The sequence below is a fragment of the Staurois parvus genome, unplaced genomic scaffold (assembly GCF_062004578.1).
Source record: "Staurois parvus isolate SC_StPar_1 unplaced genomic scaffold, SC_StPar_1.0 ptg000009l, whole genome shotgun sequence".
NCBI lineage: Eukaryota > Metazoa > Chordata > Amphibia > Anura > Ranidae > Staurois > Staurois parvus.
The window spans coordinates 7,223,217-7,244,125 of NW_028317805.1; the positions used below are offsets into that span (position 1 = coordinate 7,223,217).

Here is a 20,909-nt window from a genome sequence, read left to right on the forward strand (position 1 = left end):
CGTACGGCGATCGGTGTTCCACTGTGTACGGAGGATACAGCGGGCACCGGATCGCGGTGCACAAGCAGAGTGCGGGGAGGCTGTTTATAAATGGCCACCCAACCCTGCACTGCCACCGTCCACCTGTTTATATACAACGGCCGGACGGGAGGTGGTTAAAGCAGTTGCAAAAGCAAAATTTTTTTAATGAAAATATTAAATATGTTATACTTGCCTCCTCTGTGCAATGGTATTGCACAGAGCAGCCCCATTTCTCCACATCTAGGATCCCCTGCAAGCTCTCTCTCATCTCCTTGTGCTCCCATAGCAAGCTGTGTGCTATGGGGGCAAATGGGCAGGCGTGCTTCCAAGCCCGGCTGTGCATGCATAGACACACAAAGCGTCCCCTCCTCCCAGGATTTTACTAATAGATGTCTTGTGAGAGCAGGGAGGGAAAAGTGACCAGATACAGCAAGGCACAGTGCTGGATAGATGTAGGACTCAGGTAAATGATGGGGGGGAAGGTGACGCATAGAAACTGCTAAAAGCTTTTTACCTTAATGCAGGGAATACAAATAATATTTAAACCGATCTAGGATGGCAAAACAGTGAAACAGTATTTGTGATAAAGATCAAACAATAAACAGCAAGCACAAAACTGGATACATGATACAAATAATAATTAACAGAAGTGCAGAGTTAAGTATACCATTTTCTATAATAAACAATTCAGTGAAATGATGTGAGCAATAATTGAACTGCCCACCGTAAATTAGCATACATCCAAAAAGTTAAATTATTAATAAGAAGGTCCAAAAAATATATGTGGTTGTGCAGCCTGTGATTGGTGTCCAAATGAAGAGAACTGGAGCAGAGTTGCAACAACAACCAAATACATCCAAAAGGGCTCCTCACTCCTGAATCCACCCCACCACCGTGGTTAAAATGAGGGCTTACTGGAGAGTTGTGACTCCCCTATGTCAGAGTGGTAAAATTGAGCTTGTGGTTATAACATTCCTCCACTTACATCAACCCAATTGGTACTTGATCTCATCCAGTCAGGTATCCACATGAAAAGGAAGAAGGAAAGAGCAACAAGCCCTAATAGTGTAAGACGGCTTTAAAATGTTATTGCAAAAAGATTAAAAATACTCACAAGAAACTCTGGTAACAGCGCTGTACAGAAAATACTCCATTCCCTAGATACAGAAACGCATTTCCGGTATGACACATTTCCGGTTAGCGTGGTAACATCACTATGTATCCCTCCAACCTAAGCGGTTCATTTCATCATCGGGGTCCTAATGATGTCAGTTGTGGCAAAACGTGTAAAGCAGAGTGGTAACATCACTGAGCTAACCGGAACTGCATCATACCAGAAGTGATTTTCTGTGTGAAGGATTTTTTTTCTGTACATCACTGTAACCAGATTGACTTATGAACATTTTTAATCTTTTTGCAACAACATTTTAAAGCAGTTTTAAAACTGTTGAGGCTTGTGTCTTTCCTTCTTCCTATTCATGTATGCTTGACTGGATGAGACTGAGTACCATCTGAGCTAATGTAAAAAAAAGAATGTTATAACCACAGACACAATATGACATCTCTGACATGGAGTGGGGGGGTCATTTTAACCCCCGGGGGTGGGGCAGATAGGGAGTGAGGAGCACTTTTCGATGTAGATGTAGATAATTGTTGTGGTATGTTTTCTTCATTTAGGCACCAATCAAAGGCTGCACAGCCATATATTTTTTGGAACTGATTAATATTTGGACTTTTGTATGCATGATACTTTTTGGTGGACAGTTCAATTATTGCTCATTTCACTGAATTGTTTATTATTGACAAATGTTATACTTTCTCTCTTAGCACTGCACTTTTATTTATTATTATTTAAACCAATCTAGTCAAGCCCCATTTATGCCTAAAACTAATGGCCAAACTTGCTCTTTAATCTTTCCACAAGAACATTCATCCATATTCCAAAAACCATTTCATCTATCAGCTGATACACCACAGGATCCACCGCAGGATCCATAATTTAGTTTTAATGCCATGTGGAAAATATTATCGTTATTAAGTCATTATCTTATTTTACGACTAACTTCAGGACATCAAAAGAAAATGACATTATTTCCAGAGACCTGCAGCTAAGAATAGAGCAAAGGTAGGAAAAAATTAGATAAAAGTTGCAAAAATCATTCATAAATAATTAGAATTTTGGTTCATCAAAAATGGTTCAAATCCTCGGCCGCTTAACAATTCCCCACAGGACTGGAAACAGCAATGTAAAAAGGTAATTCAAATAAGCGCACCATACAAGAAAACATTACCTTTGGAATGTGTTATTGCCGCCTATTATAAGAACTTAATTTCAAACACCGCTCTCCATTGTAATGGTTTCTTTTTAAAATTTCAAAGAGGATTACATTAAAGCAATACTTCACCTCCGAGCTATAATATCTATCTTCCTTATTACAGTACGGCATTTCATAAATACTTCTCATTGACAAGCCTAGCTAATTCCGGCTAATTTTATTGTGTTTTTGGTGCTCTATCACATTTGTGTGCAATTACCTTTATCGTTTTATTGCAACCAAAGAAAAGAATTGGGACAATTATTTGGGAAAGGCAGGCAATGGGGAGGTGGGGGGAGCTTATAAATTCTAAATCACCGTCTCTGGCATTTTCGATAAAACAGCAGCTTTATCTGAGAAAGTGGCAGGGATATCGGATAAATCATGCATCAGTCAAGTGAAGCTGACCCCCCAGTGCATTGCACAATATAACAAGTGCTTCACAAGAAACTTTCCTGGATCATCAATCATTCTTCATAATGCTACAGCAGCTATACCTAAAGACTAGAAGATTGAAAATATAAAAAAAGAAGAGGGAAAAAATAGACAATAGAGGAAAACCCATTAAAACTGGATGGTTTAACCCTTCTATGACAGATAACGGATGAAGTGGTCAGGAAGACTGAGCCTGTAGAGAAGTCCTAGCCTGGAGTATCCACACTACCTAAATACAACATATAAAGAAAAACTAATGTAAAACATGTTGCAGCCAATAATTGCTGAAGATGCTAGCCATTTGGTTGTCATACCTTACCTGCTTTAAATCACACACTTGTAACATATATGAAAAGTTAAATGTTCTAACTTCACTTTCTGAATGCTTTTGTTGACCTGTGATTAAATGAAATCTCTGCTGAGGGAAAATATGTGGCCTGACTTCCCCTCTGGAAGATGCTGCTGCCTGGGTGTCATGTTAATCCACGTGCTTCAAAACATTACTGTTCTTAAAATTGTGCAGATCGGGATTCGGAAATGGCTAAGCAACTAACATATAAGGAAGGTCACCCATAGCAGCCTTCACATTTTTCCCTTAAAGTGTACCTGTACAAACATTTAATGAATAAATAAATAATAAATTTAATGAATACTCAAAAGTGACACTAAACAATATCCTTATTTTCCAAAAATAACCCATGTTCATCCACTATTTAATGGCCCTGTAATCATTTTTTCAATAAATAATTTCCTACTGTGTATTTCTGCTTCCTCCATGAGTTCCTGAACCTCTCCTTTTCCCCCCTCACGTCCATTTGTTTGGAATGAGCAGTGCATGTTAGTTGTGCTGCTGTGCACTGTTCAAAGCACATTACAAATTCAATAGTTACCAGTCTACCCCTCAGGTGTGAGCAAGAGAGGGTGGCTACGTTCCTAGAGAACGAATGTACTCATCCTCTATGAAGTCACAATACAGGAGCAGAAGGTGGACGCTGAGAGCAATAGAAGGCCCATTTTTATGTTTAGAATGCATACTTGAGTGGAGTTTTGTCTTTTAAAACCAGAGTTTAGTGCCTGTTTATCACCTCAGATGAATGGAATTTAAAGTCTTAGGTCACCTTTATAAAAAAAACTACCAATGCAGGTAAGCGGCATCTGTAGATAAAGACAAACTGCAGTTTTGACTAAGGTAGAATATTGGCCCTGCTATAGATGTAGGCCATTTATGTAACTCATTAAACCTGACAAACTCCAAGAGAGGACATAAACCTGTCCTGCCTTGTCTTAGGACGTCATAAAGAAAGACTCACAGTTGTTATTGCTCACCTCCAAAGTCAGAGGAGCAAGTTCATTCTCCAGTTCAAACCCCTTCACATGCGCACTCTCTCCCATGATGCAGTAGCTCAGAGCTCTGCGTTTAAGAGCTCGCTCCTATGATTGTGGAGGTAAACAATAACAGCTATGAGTCTCTTAGCAACGTCTTTTTCCCAAAACGTTTACATTAAGGCATGCCGTGAATAATAACGGTCACAGTTGCTTGTGCTCTCAACCAAACCATTTTCTAGTGTCATAACCCATTACAACATCAAACGGGCTAAGATGGCAGCTTCCTTGACTGTAAAAGATAGGACAGCTTAGTTGCACTTTAAAACCATTAAGGGCTCGTTCACACTAGGCTGTTTTGCCAACGCTTGCCAAACGCCCCTATAGCGTTTGGCAAGCGTTGGTCCGGCGTTTGCGGAGCGTTTTTTAACGCTCGGCAAACCCTCCGCAAACGCCGCATGCGCGGTTTAGCGGCGGTTGCTAGGCGTTTGCCGAGCGTTAATAACGCCCCACAAACGCCTATAATGCAGTTTGAGTGGTGTTACCGATCCGCAAACGCCCCGCAACCGCGTCGCAACCGCACCGCAAACGCCGGCCGGGCGTTTGCGGAGCGGCACCATAGACGAGAATAGGAGGCTTCAAAGCCTCCTGACTCGTCCAGAGGCGTCCGTTTTGCCGCGACGCAACGCGACGCGACGCAAACGCTCCCGTTAGAACAGCACCATGTGCTGTAATGTGCAGAATTAGCAGAGGCGTTTCGGAAGCGGTAAAAACGCTTCCCAAACGCCTCTCTGCCGCCTGCACACAAGGCTAGTGTGAACGTAGCCTAAGAGGTAAAGTCTATCAGCTAGGATTTCACACTGATAGCTGGGTTGCACTCCACACACCTTGCTAAAGAGTGGAAACTAGCTGCCATTATGCAGTCTGGAACCATCGAGCTGACAGACTGTGTCTCTTAATTGTTTTAAAACACACCAGTAAAGCCAGCCATAGGATTGAATCTTGGCCAGTTCAGCAGGGTAGACTGATTGTACTGAAGTTGATCCAGCAATCGACTTCAGTTTGACCAGTCTGTCGGATTGTTTGCATGTAACTACTGCCGGAGGCTACAGCCGCTAGCAGTAATCATTGTGTTCTGCCAACAAGAAGCCTTCCTTCCCAGAACACAACAGCTCTTCGGGAGGGATTCCTCCATCAATAGTGACTGTGTTGATGGGTAAATTGAGCAATTTTCTTTCCTGGAACCTGTGGTTGTAGAAAAAAAAATCAAATCATCTATGGCTTGCCTAACACTTTAATACATAAACTTTGCTCCATGGAAGGAGCTTCTCCACCCCTGCTCCCCTAGTCCCTAATCTCAAAATCAAGTTGTGATCACTTGTTTACGATTGTCAAAATCACTATTGCCTGTTATGGAAGCCCTATATGGTCTGCTCACAAAATGAGGGAAACTGTCACCTATGCAGCATAGTCAGGAATGCGAAATAGGAGCAGCAATTCAGATTTATATTAAAGAGCTTCATTAGTACGTTTTCTTCCTAGTATGACCATAAAACATGCCTTTGAGCAATTTAACTGTTTAGAGTGAAAAATGGAACAAAAATGAGCAAAATTCTTATATCACAAACCTGCCTCAGCTGTCCAAGATTACAGGAAGCATGGGGGGTTGAATGAGTTATATAGAGATTCCATCAATAACCTCTATGCCCACTGCCCCTCTATGTTTGCATCGAACCACAATTGAGCCAAGTAAGGCTACTCCAACTGGTACTAGGTTTAAAGTATCCACAGCAAAAAAAACTCTAAGGAAAATTATTTGCCGGTACGTTGCAATGGACAGAATGAAAAAAAAAAAAAAAAACCCATAAAACTAAATGAGGAAGAATTTGTTTTTTCTTGCAGAGTCCCTAGTCTATCTGTGAGATTTGTACTGCACTATGCACAATACTGTCAAGGTGACTGTGACATTAAGTGCAGGTAATCCTGACATGTACAGAGTATTGGATATGGCTCCATTTCCCCGAATGAAGACAAAAATCAATGCGTACGGTGTGTTGTTACAATTTAGATTTACAGGCTTATAGACATTACATGGTGTACGGTTGTGTACCAATATAGAACTACACGCATCAGCTCATTAGAAAACAATATTAGACACGTTAAATAAGGACCTGTGGCATTATCTTGGACATATGAGACATTCTGTGATGTCAGTCCTGTACTTAGCAAGAAACCTGAAGTGAAAAATTACTAAATAGTGGAAAACTACAGAACATGGGAGTTTTACATTCATGTTCATCTATGAAGCTGGACGTGTCAATGTCTAAAGACTATTGGTTTATTCCTGCAGGTTTAACCATCTTCTGATGTCAGCTGTTCAGTGGCTGATTCATCCAGTGCATCAGCTTTGGGCATTTTGAGACCGGCTCTGTCAGTTTTCAACACAGAGAGCAATGCCCTTCCCTAAGGCTCCCCTCACACTCCCCTTCTCTGTAACCCTATATCTAAAGTAGATGAAAACCCTAAATAAATTACTTTTTGTTCGCTAAAATACTGTATATCAAACTGGCTTTTATTTTTCGGAAAATGCTTTTATTATATTTATCCTTTGTTGTGCCTCAGAAATGATGAGATGCAACAAAGGGTAATTGCAAAGTTTGTCTGCAACCTCTTTGCTGTCAATCTATAAAGCATGTATGGAAGTGATGACTGTATGGCATTTCTCAGGGCAGGTTTAACTTACATGAAACAGTAGACCAAGATGGCCACATGTAGTTTCCATTGGAAACGCATTTTACAGGGTGACAATTGACCTTTATGAACAAGGAGTTTATGGCAGGATTACCTTATGTTTTTAATGAAGTAGATTTTAGAAGAATGAAAATCATTTCTAAAATGACTATGATGGTAAAGACTGTATGACCCGCATTTTTTAGGATTTTATTGACAGCTCCTGTTGCGGTCAATCAAATCCTGTGAGCAGATTGTGGGGGGCGGGGCCAAACCGCAAGCCACCAAGTGTGTCCCAATTACAAGTAGCTATGATGGAGAAAAGGAGGAACCAGGAGCACTGATGAGAGACCCCAGAAGAGGTGGTTCAGCAACGCTCTGTGCAATATCACTGCACAGAGCAGGCAAATATAACATATCTTAGTTTAGTTTAAAAAAAAAAAAAAGGGGATTTACAACCACTTTAACAGTCAGTACAGCAACCAAAGTTTAAATGGGCAGTTTCAAAATGGTATTATTTTCTATTATCGTCTATTGAGGGGCACAGAGATTTAGTAAATCTTGGACATTCAGGATGTCCCACAGCAGTGCAATGGGGGGATGGGCAACAGCCATGGGCACATCATTCATTCACAGAGTTCTGTGAATGAATGAACTACAAGTCCCGACATCTTTAGTGGCTGTTGGCTTGTAGTTCTCAGTGAACTACCTCGGCGCTGTGGAGTGCCGTGGTAGTTCATTGGATCTTCCTGTCAGTATATCTGCTTGCCTGTACATCCCGTACAGGCAAGCAAATATACTGACAGGTCTGCAGGAGACCTACATGATACCAGCGATCAGCTGATCGCCGATGCAATGCTCTACAGACTCCTGAAACCAAAAATAATAAATGCACATTTTTTTTACCTGCAAAAAAAAAATGTACATTTATTATTTTTGGTCAAAAGGTGATCTTTTAGGCAAATCTAGAAATTGCCTCAACCCAGTGGAGGGCATCTAGAATAAACCTTGTGCTCTAGACTAGGACAGATAATCACCAGTAGGAGAAAATTGCTGCCTGAAGAATGATGGGCCTCAATTAGGAATGTGGAGGACAACTGCTCATCCACCATAAACAAAACAGGTGGAATAAACTACTTTTCAGATATTTATTTGTAAAAAATTCTGAAAACCATTTATCATTTTCCTTCCGTTTCACAATTATGTGCCACTTTGTGTAGGTCTATCACATAAAATCCCAACCAAATACATTTACATTTTTGGTTGTAACATGACAAAATGTGGAAAATTTCAAGGGGTATGAATACTTTTTCCAAGGCACTGTATCTATATTTTTTCATATAATCTAAAAGAACTCACTCACAATAATTGTTATTGATAGATTTGTTTGCAATCCTAAGATCATGAAACACTTATTTCTTATTATATTTATAATCTATTCTCAGAAGCAATAGTATAAAGTGTGTACAAAATATTTTAGGAAGTATTTTAATGTGGATGGCTGGATAAAAAAAAATTACATCCCTTTAACCAAGGTTTTATGTTTCAGATGCTGTCATACCAAAAATCAATCATCACAAATAAGTAACCAATCCTCAAGGTATACCCTCTAAATAAAATAACATTTAAATCAATTTAGTGATAAAAATATTTTATCCACTATAAGATTGAATCAAAGAAATACACCTTTTATTCCCAAAAACCTAATATAGGAATCCCTAGTCTTAGTGTGCCATCTAGTGTTTAAGTTAAGTTATTGACTCAGCAAACATATAGTTAAGCAGTAACATTGCCTCCAAATAGAAGTAAATATTACAAACTACACACTCTGGCAGGATTCCTGGATTAAATAGTTTTTGGGATCTACCTTAGATCTGCTCCATCTTGAAAAACAGACTCCATCTATTCATCTAGATCTACCCATCAGTAGCCATTTTAAGGGTTTGGTTGGCAGTGATTTTAAAGCCCTATTCATTCATCCCAAGCGATCCATTTCATCTGTTTCTGAGGGTAACTAGTATGCTATTACTTTTTTTGCATAGAGGATTTGTGCCTGTTTAACTTAATATTATGATTGCAATAGTTTTTGTTGGGTTAATTTCATATTCTGCTTACAATATCATAACCTCTAGGGTTAGATAATTACTTTTTTTTCTGTATGGGCACAAATCACAGACAGACTCCACCCTTTAATCCTGCTGCAGAGGAATAACAGGTATAGTCGGTCAAATGCAGATTATTGTCTGTTAGGTTTAGTTATAGTTGGTTATGGTATCTACGAGAGGAAATTAATTATTTAATTTAATCCAGTCCCCTGGTATATGCATATGTTTTTCAGCAGAGTAAATTGAGGTAATTCGTTGTGAATATAATTTTGGTGTATATGCCACACTATTAATACTACTGTTATTTGTGTTTGTGACTTAATTGTAAAACAAATATAAATTTTTCTAGTTTCATAGTCCATACTTTCACACAATTTTATTGTGCTTATAAGAATATCTGCATAGAGCAACGAATCTCAGGGTTAAATTAACTGGCCATCTTAATTATTTTTAATAATGTAATTTTATATTGGAGGCACGGTTATACATTGATCGTTTGAATGATTGCTATCCCTGACTCGTTTAATCGTTCAAACACCCCGATAACATGAAAAAGGGTGTATCAGAATTGTGAATCTGAACTACCAGGTTTCACATGCAGGTGGTGTGTCAGGAAGAATTTGAAATTACATCACTATATCCTGTGAAAGTATAAGAGAGTAGCCATACATAATCCTATACACTGATGCCAAAAGCAAGGTTTCTCTTTTTTTCCCCTCAAGTGACCTTTTGCTTTATTTAGCTTTACTCTTAATTAGCATAACACAATGTAATATTTAGCATTTTTTTTGTCCACAAATTAAATTATGTACCATATATTTATATTTGTTTGAATCTGCTTTGCAGTTTTATTGTGGAAGCAACACAGAGTAAAAGTTGATGCTGTTATTGGTTTGCCATTTGGACACTTTTGAAAGTTCAGATAGCAGTCAATATTTATGTGGCCATCTGAGAAAACCACCTCGAGAGGGAATATCTATAACTTCTTTAAACTGAGATAAAATATTCTTCAAATTCACGGTTACTTATCACAGGTGACAGGAAGTGGGAAACATAATTTTGTTGCATGGTTATTAATACCACAGCTCCAGGGACATAGCATTTTAGTAAACATAAATTTGAACAAGTTACCACATCCGTGCTGATAACCTCTTGAGCCCTACTATATTAAATTGTTTTTAATATATGGTGGAGTGTACGCAAAATAATTCCCATCAGTGATCACTGACAAAATACTTTAAATGTGTAATTGTTTCTGTTTCTTGCTTTTTTTTTCTGGGGAAAGGGGGGACATGGAACATCATAATTTCCTTTTTAAAATACAAGGTAAATTTGTATATAGTCTGTAATTAATTCTGTAATATACAGTACATGTTATTTTCTAAATAATTCATATACTGGAATGCTACTGTGGAAATTAGGCAATGCAGTTATGTATAAATATAAATATACATACATACACACACTTTATATTATTATTATTATTATACAGGATTTATATAGCGCCAACAGTTTGCTCAGCGCTTTACAATATAACGGGAAACAATACAGCAACAGTACAATACAAGAGGGATAGGAGGGCCCTGCTCCTCGGAGCTTACAATCTAGGAGGGAGGGGCTAGTGGTACAAATAGGTAGTAACTGTGGGGGATGGACTGGTTGGAAAAGTAGAAGATTCCAATATTAGCAGAATAGGCTTCCCTGAAGAGATAGGTTTTCAGAGATCGCCTAAAAGTGAGCAGACTAGTTGATAGTCTGATAAATTGGGGTAGAGAGTTCCAGAGGATGGGAGAAGCTCTGGAGCAGTCATGGAGACGAGCATGGGAGGAGGAGACAAGGGAGCTAGAGAGCAGGAGGTCTTGCGAGGAGCGGAGAGTACGGTTTGGGTGATATTTAGAGACAAGATCGATGATGTAATTTGGGGCAGAGTTATAAATGGCTTTATACGTTATTGTTAATGTTTTGAATTTTATCCGTTGGGCAATGGGAAGCCAGTGGAGGGATTGGCAGAGAGGGGTGGCAGATATTTATTTATTATTTATTTCAGGTACTGATATAGCGCTGTCAATTTATGCAGCGCTTTACATATATATTGTACATTCACATCAGTCCCTAACCCTCAAGGAGCGTACAATCTAAAGTAGATATAGAATGGTTAGTAAGGTGGATGAGTCTGGCAGCAGCATTCATGATAGACTGAAGAGGAGATAGCCTGCGATGAGGTAGGCCATTGAGGAGGGAGTTACAATAGTCAAGGCGAGATATAACAAGGGAGTGAATAAGTTGCTTAGCGGTTTCCGAGGTTAGGAACGACCGTATCTTGGAGTTGTTGCAGAGGTGAAGTCTACAAGATTTGGACAGTGATAGGATTTGGGACTGAAAGGACAGATGGTAGTCTAGGACTACACCTAGTACCCTGGTATGGGGGGAGGGACTGATGACTGTGTTATTGATCTTGATGGAGAAGTCAGGGGAGGGGGCACGGGCTGGGGGGAATACTAAGAGCTCAGTTTTGGAAAGATTGAGTTTGAGGAAGTGGAGTGACATCAATGCAGATAAGTCACTTAGTAGAGGAAACTGAAGGGGTGAGGTGAGGGGTAGAAAGATAGATTTGTGTGTCATCAGCATAGAGATGGTACTTAAAGCCATGGGAGTTTATCAAGTGACCAAGGGAGGAGGTGTAGATGGAGAAGAGAAGGGGTCCAAGGACAGAACCTTGAGGGACCCCTACAGAGAGAGGGAGTGAAGAGGAGGAGGCAGCATTATAGGTAACGCTGAAGGAGCGCTGCAATAGGCAGAAGGAGAACCAGGAGAGAGCAGAGTCTCGGAGGCCAAGAGAGTGGAGTTTTTTGAGGAGGAGGGGATGGTCACCCATATCAAAAGCCGCAGAGATTGTGTAATGTTTAGGTTTGTGGCATTTTTTTTCCTGCTGCACAATCCTAGAGCATTGAGTAGCACAGCTCTAGAAGAACGTGTTCTGTACTTAGATATATATGACTTTAATGTGGGGCTTCAGAAATATGTGGAACGTTGATGTATTGCTGTGCCATACTAGCTCAGCTTTTTGTTTTTCTATATATTCTTAATTCTGTCGTGTGCGATCATTGACATTGATACTATGAAAGATTTGTGTTTACAAAAAGTCACACACAGTAACACAACTGTCATACATATTAATTCAAAACTGAACTCCAGAGATTATAAATTTGCATACTTACATTGGATTTATCTGCTGCTACAGAGCTCTCCTATCCCACTCTTGCCTTCTATCAGTGTGGACACAACCTGCCACACGTTTTCATGTCGGCGAAAGGCAAGGGGAAGCTCTCTAAAGACCCATGGCCCCAGAGACCGCCGCAAAGGCAGGCCAAGTGCGCTGCATCCGCCATTCTCCCTGCTAGTACGCCGGGAAGCAAATATTCTCCGCTTATGGAGAAGTGGAACATCAGCCTCTCTGCCCGCACAGAGCTCATTGCTTCACCCTCCTGCTCCATTTTCACCAGCGGCTTCTGACCCCAACTTGGAGGAAAACACCAAACCCATTCTAGATGCCACTGAAGCCTACTCATGTTGAGGATGGACCATCTTGCCTCAGAATGCACTCTCACCAGCCATGACCTGAACAAGATCAGGGAGTGCCTAAAGGAGGCAGAGGAGTGTATTGTTACAGTGGAAGACTTAGCTGGTTCGCACGCATCTCAACTTTCTGATTTACAGGCGCTGATCCACACATTGGTGAGTAAGGTGGATGATGCTGAGAACCAACAGCGCCAAAACAATGTCCTAGTTGTTGGTCTGCCGGAAGGCGCAGAGGACATGCACCCAACCATCTTTACTGAATTCTTCTTCAAACAATTACTTGATATGCCCGTTATGCCAACCACGTATGTGTTGGAACATGCACACAGAGTCCCTATGGGTAAACGCCCCCTACCGAGATCTTTCCTCTTGAGATTTATGAACTTTAGAGATTGAGACATGATCCTGGCAGACGCAAGAAAACATCAGGACTTGGTTTATGAGATAACAAAAATCATGCTATTTCCTGATTTCTCAGCAGAGACATAGAAGCCCCATCTGTCCTTTACTGAACTATGTCAGAGGCTATGATAAAGGGGTCTTCAGTACAGTATGCTTTACCCTAACAGTCTCCGTGTTAAACATCAGGGGTCTGTTAAATTCTTCGATGTGCCAGAAGAAGCGACCAAGTGGCTTGATATCCTCTGAGTATGCCAAGTTAGATAATCTCCTTTTGAATACTGCTGTGACTCGAAGCCCATAGTCGAATTTAAATCCCTTCCTTTTTAATTCAGGATAAGGTTTTTGTGCCTTACTTTGAGCGGAAAGGCTTATGCATCCAGATTTATATGTTTACACTCCTACCGGCCATGGCCTTCATAGCTGTGTTTATATATGTGTCCCTTCTGCTTCCTGTTTCTATAGACTCCCCCTCCCCAAGAGCTGGAGGTCATCTGAGGCATGAATTCCTGTAAGAATGAGCCCCCAGACAACTGCATGAAGTCATCAAGGACAGTTAAGACTTTTACTTGGTGCTGTTGCACTCCTATATTTTGTTAGTAAATTTACGTGTTTAAATTACATACTGTATTTTTGTTCTGTACTTGTTACATAGCATAGCAGGAGGGAGTTTTTATGGAGATAGTTTTCTAGTTATTTCCCTTGTTCAGCATACTTACCTTTCGTATATCAATGGGTAGACATGTATGATCATTTTAAATCTATCTTGTCATCATGCTACAAAGGAGGATCATTATTCTATGCAGCTGCTGCTGTTTATTCCCTTTTTAACATTCTATCATGAGTAACAGGGTACATTTTGTCTCTTGAAATGTCAGGGACTTGAAAGATAAGCGAGCACTGGTGTTCCAGTACTTGAAACCTCTTAGACTACATGTGGTTTTCCTGCAGGAGACCTATTTGAATAGCAATAGGGTACTGGCTATGCTACACCCTTAAATTTTACAGGCACTTCGTGCTACCAAGGCCTCCTATACGAGGGTTGCATCTATTCTCACTAGCAAGGCTGTACCTTGTACTACCCAGGGGCTAAATATTTGGAGGTGGATCTTCACACCTTCCACATGGTGTTGATAAATGTTTATCTGCCTCCCTGATTTCAGCCAAACCACTTTATGAACTGATGGAAAAATTGGCATCCTTCATGCAAATTCCTCTCCTCCTAGCTGGTGGATATGATAGCATTTTGGATAGTGCTTTAGATATTTCCAATCCCTCTAGGCCCTCCAATTTAGATTGGTCGTCCTGGGCCTCAGCCACCTCTTTGAGATAGGACTATGGAAAAATCCTGGTATTAGGATCTATCATTTGCCTAAAACCCATAGTACCTCAACTAGGACTGAGTTTGTTTTTGCCAATGCTCCTTTTCTGCAAATGATACAGGATACATCTTATCTTACTAGGGGCATATCGGGTCTTACCCTGTTATTTGTTGAGATAGGGCTCCCTATACAGACTTGAGGAGGTGTATGGAGGCTTGCTCCTGGGTGGCTGGGGAGGAGACTGTGGCTTCCTCCTTTAAGTGCTTTTGGGCTGACAATTTGTCCTATTTGCTTTCAAAGTATTTATGTGGGGAGAATATATTTCAACTATCAAGGCAGTTCACACAGACCACAATTTAACCACTCAATGGCTTTAAATGAAGGAGAGTAGATGCAAACAAACTCATGCTTCTTCCCTCTCTGAGTTCACCTATCAATGTATTGGAAAATAGGCGCTAGTATGGTTTGCATATCACCAATCCTACTCAAATTTCAAGAATGGCCGAGTCTCTGTCCGAGCAAGGTGATAAAAATGGTAAATGTTTGGCTCTTCTTGTATAGGATCAAGGAGCACAAACCAATATCACCTGTATTAAGAAGGTTCAAGGCTCCCATACCACAGACCATAATGCTATTCTTGATACCTATGTACAGTATTACAGTCAGTTGTATGTGCCTGTCCCTCCTACAGCGAGGGAGCTTTAGTAGCTCTTCTTTCTTTGTTTCCAATCCCCTTGCTGTCAGAGGCTGACTGGTCTTTGTTTTATGCTGATATTTCTGTGGAATTGATCAAGCAGGCCATCAGGTCTTTTCCAGCTGATAAATCTCTGGGCCTGAATGGTTTTCTGGTGGAATGGTAAAAATCCCAAATTGAAGATTTGGCCCCTAAACTACAGTCTCGTTATGAGTACTGTTTGTCTGGAAGCGCCCACGGTATTGCTACTTAAACCTGGCAAGGATCCCCTTGAATGCTTTTCCTATAGGCTCTGATAGCTAAAGTACTTGCAACTAGGTTTTCCTTGGTAAACATAAAGTAGACCAGCCTGGGTTTATGCACCAAAAGTCCACGGACACCAACCTTCTTGGCTTTTCAACCAGCTACAGATAGATCATGACAATTCTGATGCAAGGGTGGTGTTGCTCTTAGATTTAGAGAAATTGTTCAATTCAGTTGATAGGGGATGTAGGAGTGCAGTTTTACATCATATGGGATTTAGACCTTTTTGCACTTATGGATGGAGATGTTGGCCATAGCCTGCAGTGGGGGTCTTGGAAGTAGGAGTTATCTGGGAGTGTTTAGCCTTAAATGCAGATGATTTACTCCTGTTACTGAATGACTCGGGTCCCTTTTTACTTGGAGGTTTTTGGGACCCTGGATAGGTTTGCAATATACCCAGGGTTTAGAGTTAATTGGGTTAAAACCCATATTCTCCCAATAGATTCCAAGTCTCAGGTGAAGGTGGATTCTGATCACTAGCTGGAGGTGGGTGTGTAGTATAACTTATCTAGGTGTGCGAATCTCTGCTAAGGTCTCTGAATATTTAGCTCTGAACCTTCTCCCCTTATGCACCACTCTCAAACATAAAATAGAGGACTGGAAATATTTACCCTTTTTTTGATCAAGATCATGAGCACTTCAAGAACTATTGGGTCAAAGGGGCATGGAGTTACTTGACCTACACAATTATTGGGCTGGACAGATGGTTTTTGCTCATAGATGGTTCTATATTGTTGATATATTGGCGATTCCCTATACTTCCTTGGGGGCTACCTAATTTATAACTATTTATAAAATGGCCAGCATGTCTTGCTGATCCCTGAAGGGGTTGGTACTGCACAGTGGGTGGATATTTACTTACAGTACATCTCGCTTTTTTTACACTGCACTTTTTGTATACCATGTAAAACTTTAACAGAGTTGCTGCGGTTGGATGGTGCACCTAGCGGTATGTACACTATGTTTAGGGCATTTTGTGCCCAGGGATGAATGCCTAGAATGAAAGCAGGCTGCGTTTTGGACATTCAACTCTGGGTGCATACTGACTTACATGAAGTACTGCTGAGTACCTCGATAAGCCCCATTCAGCCGCAGCAGCTATCAGACTCTTAGAGTTTGACAGGCTGCCGGCAGCGGAGCTGGATGGTGTGCCTGTGCCCTCCAGCTGCAGCTAAATGCTGGAGCCTTATGCATCATGGCTATATGCCCAGTGTGCGGGAGGCCTTACCAGTACTGTCAGAGCCATTAATCATGTCAAGTTCATTTAAAAAAAAAAAACTGACTGTGAGGAATTCCGAATCTTGTACAGTGAACTCTTGAACAACTCATTCCACAATACATCTAAAAATGCCTGAAATGTTCTCACAAACTTACTTTCAAAGTCTTGGTGAACAGAGAGTGTGAATGAACTTCCCCTGCAAAAGAAGAGGAAAAATAAATAAAATGTATATATTGTATACTGAAAAAATATGAATGCTGTTAAAGGCAGATAAGAACAGCAAGTTGTCACACACAGAACATTCAATGTTATCATTTCTGTGTAATGTGATGCACCCTGTATTTTTATGATTAGGGCTATAGGCTCCACATCAGGTAATATCAAAAGGATATAAAAGGTCTACTTTTTTATTTTTTCTTGAGCAACACAGGAATTTTAAAGTTCAGTGGGTCATCTATCATCTGTAATGAATCATAATCAACAGATAAAGCTTGTTGAAGTGCACTCTCATCACACCGTCTGCAGAACTCTGATCTTCAGGATAAGGTTCTACTTTACGATGTACTAGAGAAAAATACATCACACATATAAGTAAACAGCATCAATGCAGGACATTAATACAGAAGATAAAGCCCTTCTCCAGAAGTCTTTTCCATTTCTTAAATGAGAATTGCTGCAATGTGATCAAATAACCTGATTCTTCTCCAAAGTACTCATGATATTTTTCAGAGTAATTTTACTTCATATGACAGAGTGTCCCACGTTTTTAAAATCACATTGTCCCATATTTCCCTCTACTCATGCTGCAATCCCCAAACAATTAAAAACCATCAGTTTTTGAAACTGTGGAAGAGCCCTACACTAGCATGCCAATAAAAGTCTGCTAAACATTAAGGGAGAATTTAGATCTATGCATTTTGGCAATGTGTATACAGGGGAGTGTGGCCATTAATTTAGAATAGCACCCCAATACACTAATAAAGTAGCAAAACAACCACATTACAGCGCACCACAAAGCATATGCGGTGGTAGATATGCTATGGCGAAAAAAAAAAGTGCACTGGCAGTATGTTCAAAATGAACTGCTTTAACACCATGTACATGGCACACAGCACATTCTTTATTGTATTGCAACACAGTGCAGAAGTGTAAATGGGCTTTAGTTGTAATAAAAATTCTATGTATTGAAAACTGCAAAAAGCATTTAAGGGAATTCAAAAGCTTTGAACTTAAAACACTTCTCCAACACATGTTGTAGATATAAACCAGAAAAAAAATCAAAGTTACACTTACGGTAAGTGTTTTCCAGTAGTCTTTCAGGACAGCACCTTGAGAGACCTCGGCTCCTCCCCACCTGAGGAAACACCTCCACCCTGAATAAAAATACTGTCACTCCCCTTCCGACCTCAGTTCTTGGAATAGTACCTCCGGTCACCTGGGGAGACATAATATGAGACACCAAAAATACCATAAGACATCTCTCATAATTATTATACAACAGAGGGTGGGTAACCGGTGCTGTCCTGAAAGACTACTGGAAAAGGCGTTACCATAAGTGTAACTATGATTTTCCCCTCTCGTCTTTCAGGACAGCACCTTGAGAGGATAAGCAAGTACTCACCCCTAGGGCGGGCCCACTGCTTGCAGCACCTTACGTTCGAAGGCCTGCTCTTGCACCGAGACCAGGTCAAGTCTGTAATGCCTAACAAACATCCCGTAACTGGACCAAGTTGTGGCCCTACAGATCTGTCCCGGGGAGGCCCCTACCTGTTCCGCTTGTGTGCCCGCCATGGCCCGTGTAGAATGAGCCCTGATTCCCTTTGGGACCTCTAGACCCTCGGCCCGATATGCCTGCTCTATTGTTAGTCTCAACCATCTAGCCACTGTGCGCCTGGAGGCTTTTTGCCCTTTTCTGGCCCCCGCAAAAGAAATAAAAAATGAATTTGTACTACAAAATTCCTTAGTCCTATCTTGGTAAAGGAGTACACACCTTCTTACATCCAACGAGTGAAATTTTTCTTCTCTTTCCCCCGAGGGATTAGGGTAAAACCAAGGTAAAACGATATCCTGTCCCCTATGAAAATCTAAAGCCACTTTGGGAACAAAGGATAGGTCCGTCCTGAATACCACCCTATCCGAAAAAAATTGCAAATATGGCGCTCTGATAGACAGAGCTTCCAGCTCACTCACCCTTCTCGCTGTGGTGATTGCCACCAAAAATACCGTTTTAGACGTGAGGGCCCTAAGGGAGCAGAAACCTAGGGGCTCAAACGTTGGCTCCATTAACACTTTAAAGTACTTTTGCCAAGTCCCATTTTGGAAAAGGTCTACTTCCAGCCGGTCTCTGTCTTGTCAGAGCCCTAAAGAACCTAATGACCAATGCCTCTTTTGCTAATGGGGATTCCAGAAACACACTTAAAGCCTACCTGAGTCTGGCTGGTGCTGGCCTTGCCTGGTCCCGGTGCCTCTGCTCCGGATATCTGTCTGGAGGGTGGTCGCCTCTTCTGCGGTAACGCCTGTCCCTACAGGCTTTCGTACTGAACTGCACCGCCATCTTTCCGCCGTCCACGGTGTATAGGGCCGCGGCTGGAAGCGGAAGCCACGACCCTGGGAGAAGCCCCGCCCCCTCCACCAGAAATGACATCTCCCATCATCCGGCCCGGCGCGCTCCAAAGCCGGCACGTATGGGAGGAGCTGGACTCCTCCCCGATCCTCTCCAGACCTCACCGAGGACGCCCCGGCTCCTGCAACTCTCCGGAAGGGGGCCGAGGGCGGCCGACAGGTTAGTGCCACTTTTCTCTGTCCCCCAGAGACCGCAGCCCTGCCACCGCAGCCTTCCCTGGGGGATAGCAGCTGGCTCTCCGGCTTTCACCCCACGCTGCTCTTACAGGTTCCGGACCCCAGGCACCGCTGTCCCCTGACAGCACCTGGAGAGGCCTCCTAAAGATGTCTCCCCACCGGAGGAAACACCCAAAACTGAGGTCGGAGGGGAGTTTCAGTATTTTTATTTAGGATAGAGGTGTTTCCTCAGGTGGGGAGGAGCCTGAAAGACGAGAGGGGAAAAAAATACTCATGTCCCCTGATGCAAGATGTTTCCCTGAATAATATAACAGATGGGCACATATCTGCATGTTCCTACCTCCTTGACCAGTTACCATGCACGGGTGGGGCTTCACATTGATTCTACACTAGAAATGCTTCAGGACATTTTCACTTGTGCACAGGAATACAGCGCTACTACGGGTGTAGGCAACCTTTAAGAGGTGGAGATCTACTTGAACATAAAAGAGAATAAAGATCACCAAGGTTCAAACGCTTTTCTTTTTTTAACCGCTAGCCTACCGGGCACTTATACCCCCTTCCTGCCCAGGCCAATTTCCAGCTTTCAGCGCTGTCACAATTTGAATGACAATTGTGCGGTCATGCAACACTGTACCCATATGAAATTTTTATCATTTTTTTGTGACAGATAGAGCTTTATTTTGGTGGTATTTAATCACCTCTGGGTTTTTTTATTTTTTCTTAAACAAACCAAAAACCACTGAACATTTTTAAAAAAATTTTTTTCTTAGTTTTTGTTATAAAATTTTGTAAATAGGTGATTTTTCTCCTTCACTGAAGTGCGCTAATGAGGCTGCAGTGATGGGCACTGATAGGCTGCACTGATGGACACTGATAGGTGGCACTGATGGGCACTGATGAGGAGGCACTGGTAGGTGGCACTGATGGGCATTGACAGGCATCACTGATGGGCATTGAAAGGCAGCACTGATGGGCAGCACTGACTGGCACTGATAGGCAGTACTGATTGGCAGCACTGATAGGTGCCACTGATTGGCATCGATAAGTGGCACTGATGGGTGACACTTGAAGGCAGCTCAGTTGGGCACTGATATGTGGCATTGAAGTACACTGATATGTGGCATTGATGTGGCACTGATGGGCACTGGCACGTGGCACTGTTCAGCACTGACAGCTGGCACCGTTCAGCACTGACAGCTGGCACTGATTGACACTGACAGGTGGCACTTCTGGGGCCACACGGATCATCAGGGCACACTGATCATCAGTGCCCTGATGATCAGTGTACATGTCCCCTCCGCGGAATGCTGATTTCCAGCTCTCCTCTCCTCTCAAGCTGTCAGCGTGACAGCTAGAGAGGAGAGAAATGCCGATAACCGGCATTTCCCTGTTTACATGTGATCAGCTGTGATTGGACACAGATGATCACATGATCGAGCCGACATCTTCGGCTCTTTCCGTAGATCGGTGATCCGCTGTGTCTGAGGGACACAGTGCACCGCCGATCACCGCACTGCGCGCTCCCTGAGTCGCGCATGCGCAGTGAGAATGGGAGGACGTCATATGACGTCCTCCCAGAACGAGAGGACCACCTTGTTCCCATCATTGGACGATATGGTGGGCGGGAGGTGGTTAAAGAATTTAACTAGCAAGGCCTAACTA

General features: G+C 41.8%; 1 protein-coding gene across 3 annotated transcripts in view; it reads right to left on the reverse strand.

Moving 5' to 3' along the window:
- Window positions 1-20,909, reverse strand: part of MGMT (O-6-methylguanine-DNA methyltransferase) — a 625,576-nt gene that overhangs the window by 542,002 nt on the left and 62,665 nt on the right. For all 3 annotated transcript variants that reach the window (XM_089669522.1, XM_089669514.1, XM_089669506.1), the window contains exon 2: window positions 16,601-16,641. The gene's annotated coding sequence lies outside the window, so the exon portion shown is untranslated. The remainder of the gene's footprint in view (window positions 1-16,600; window positions 16,642-20,909) is intronic.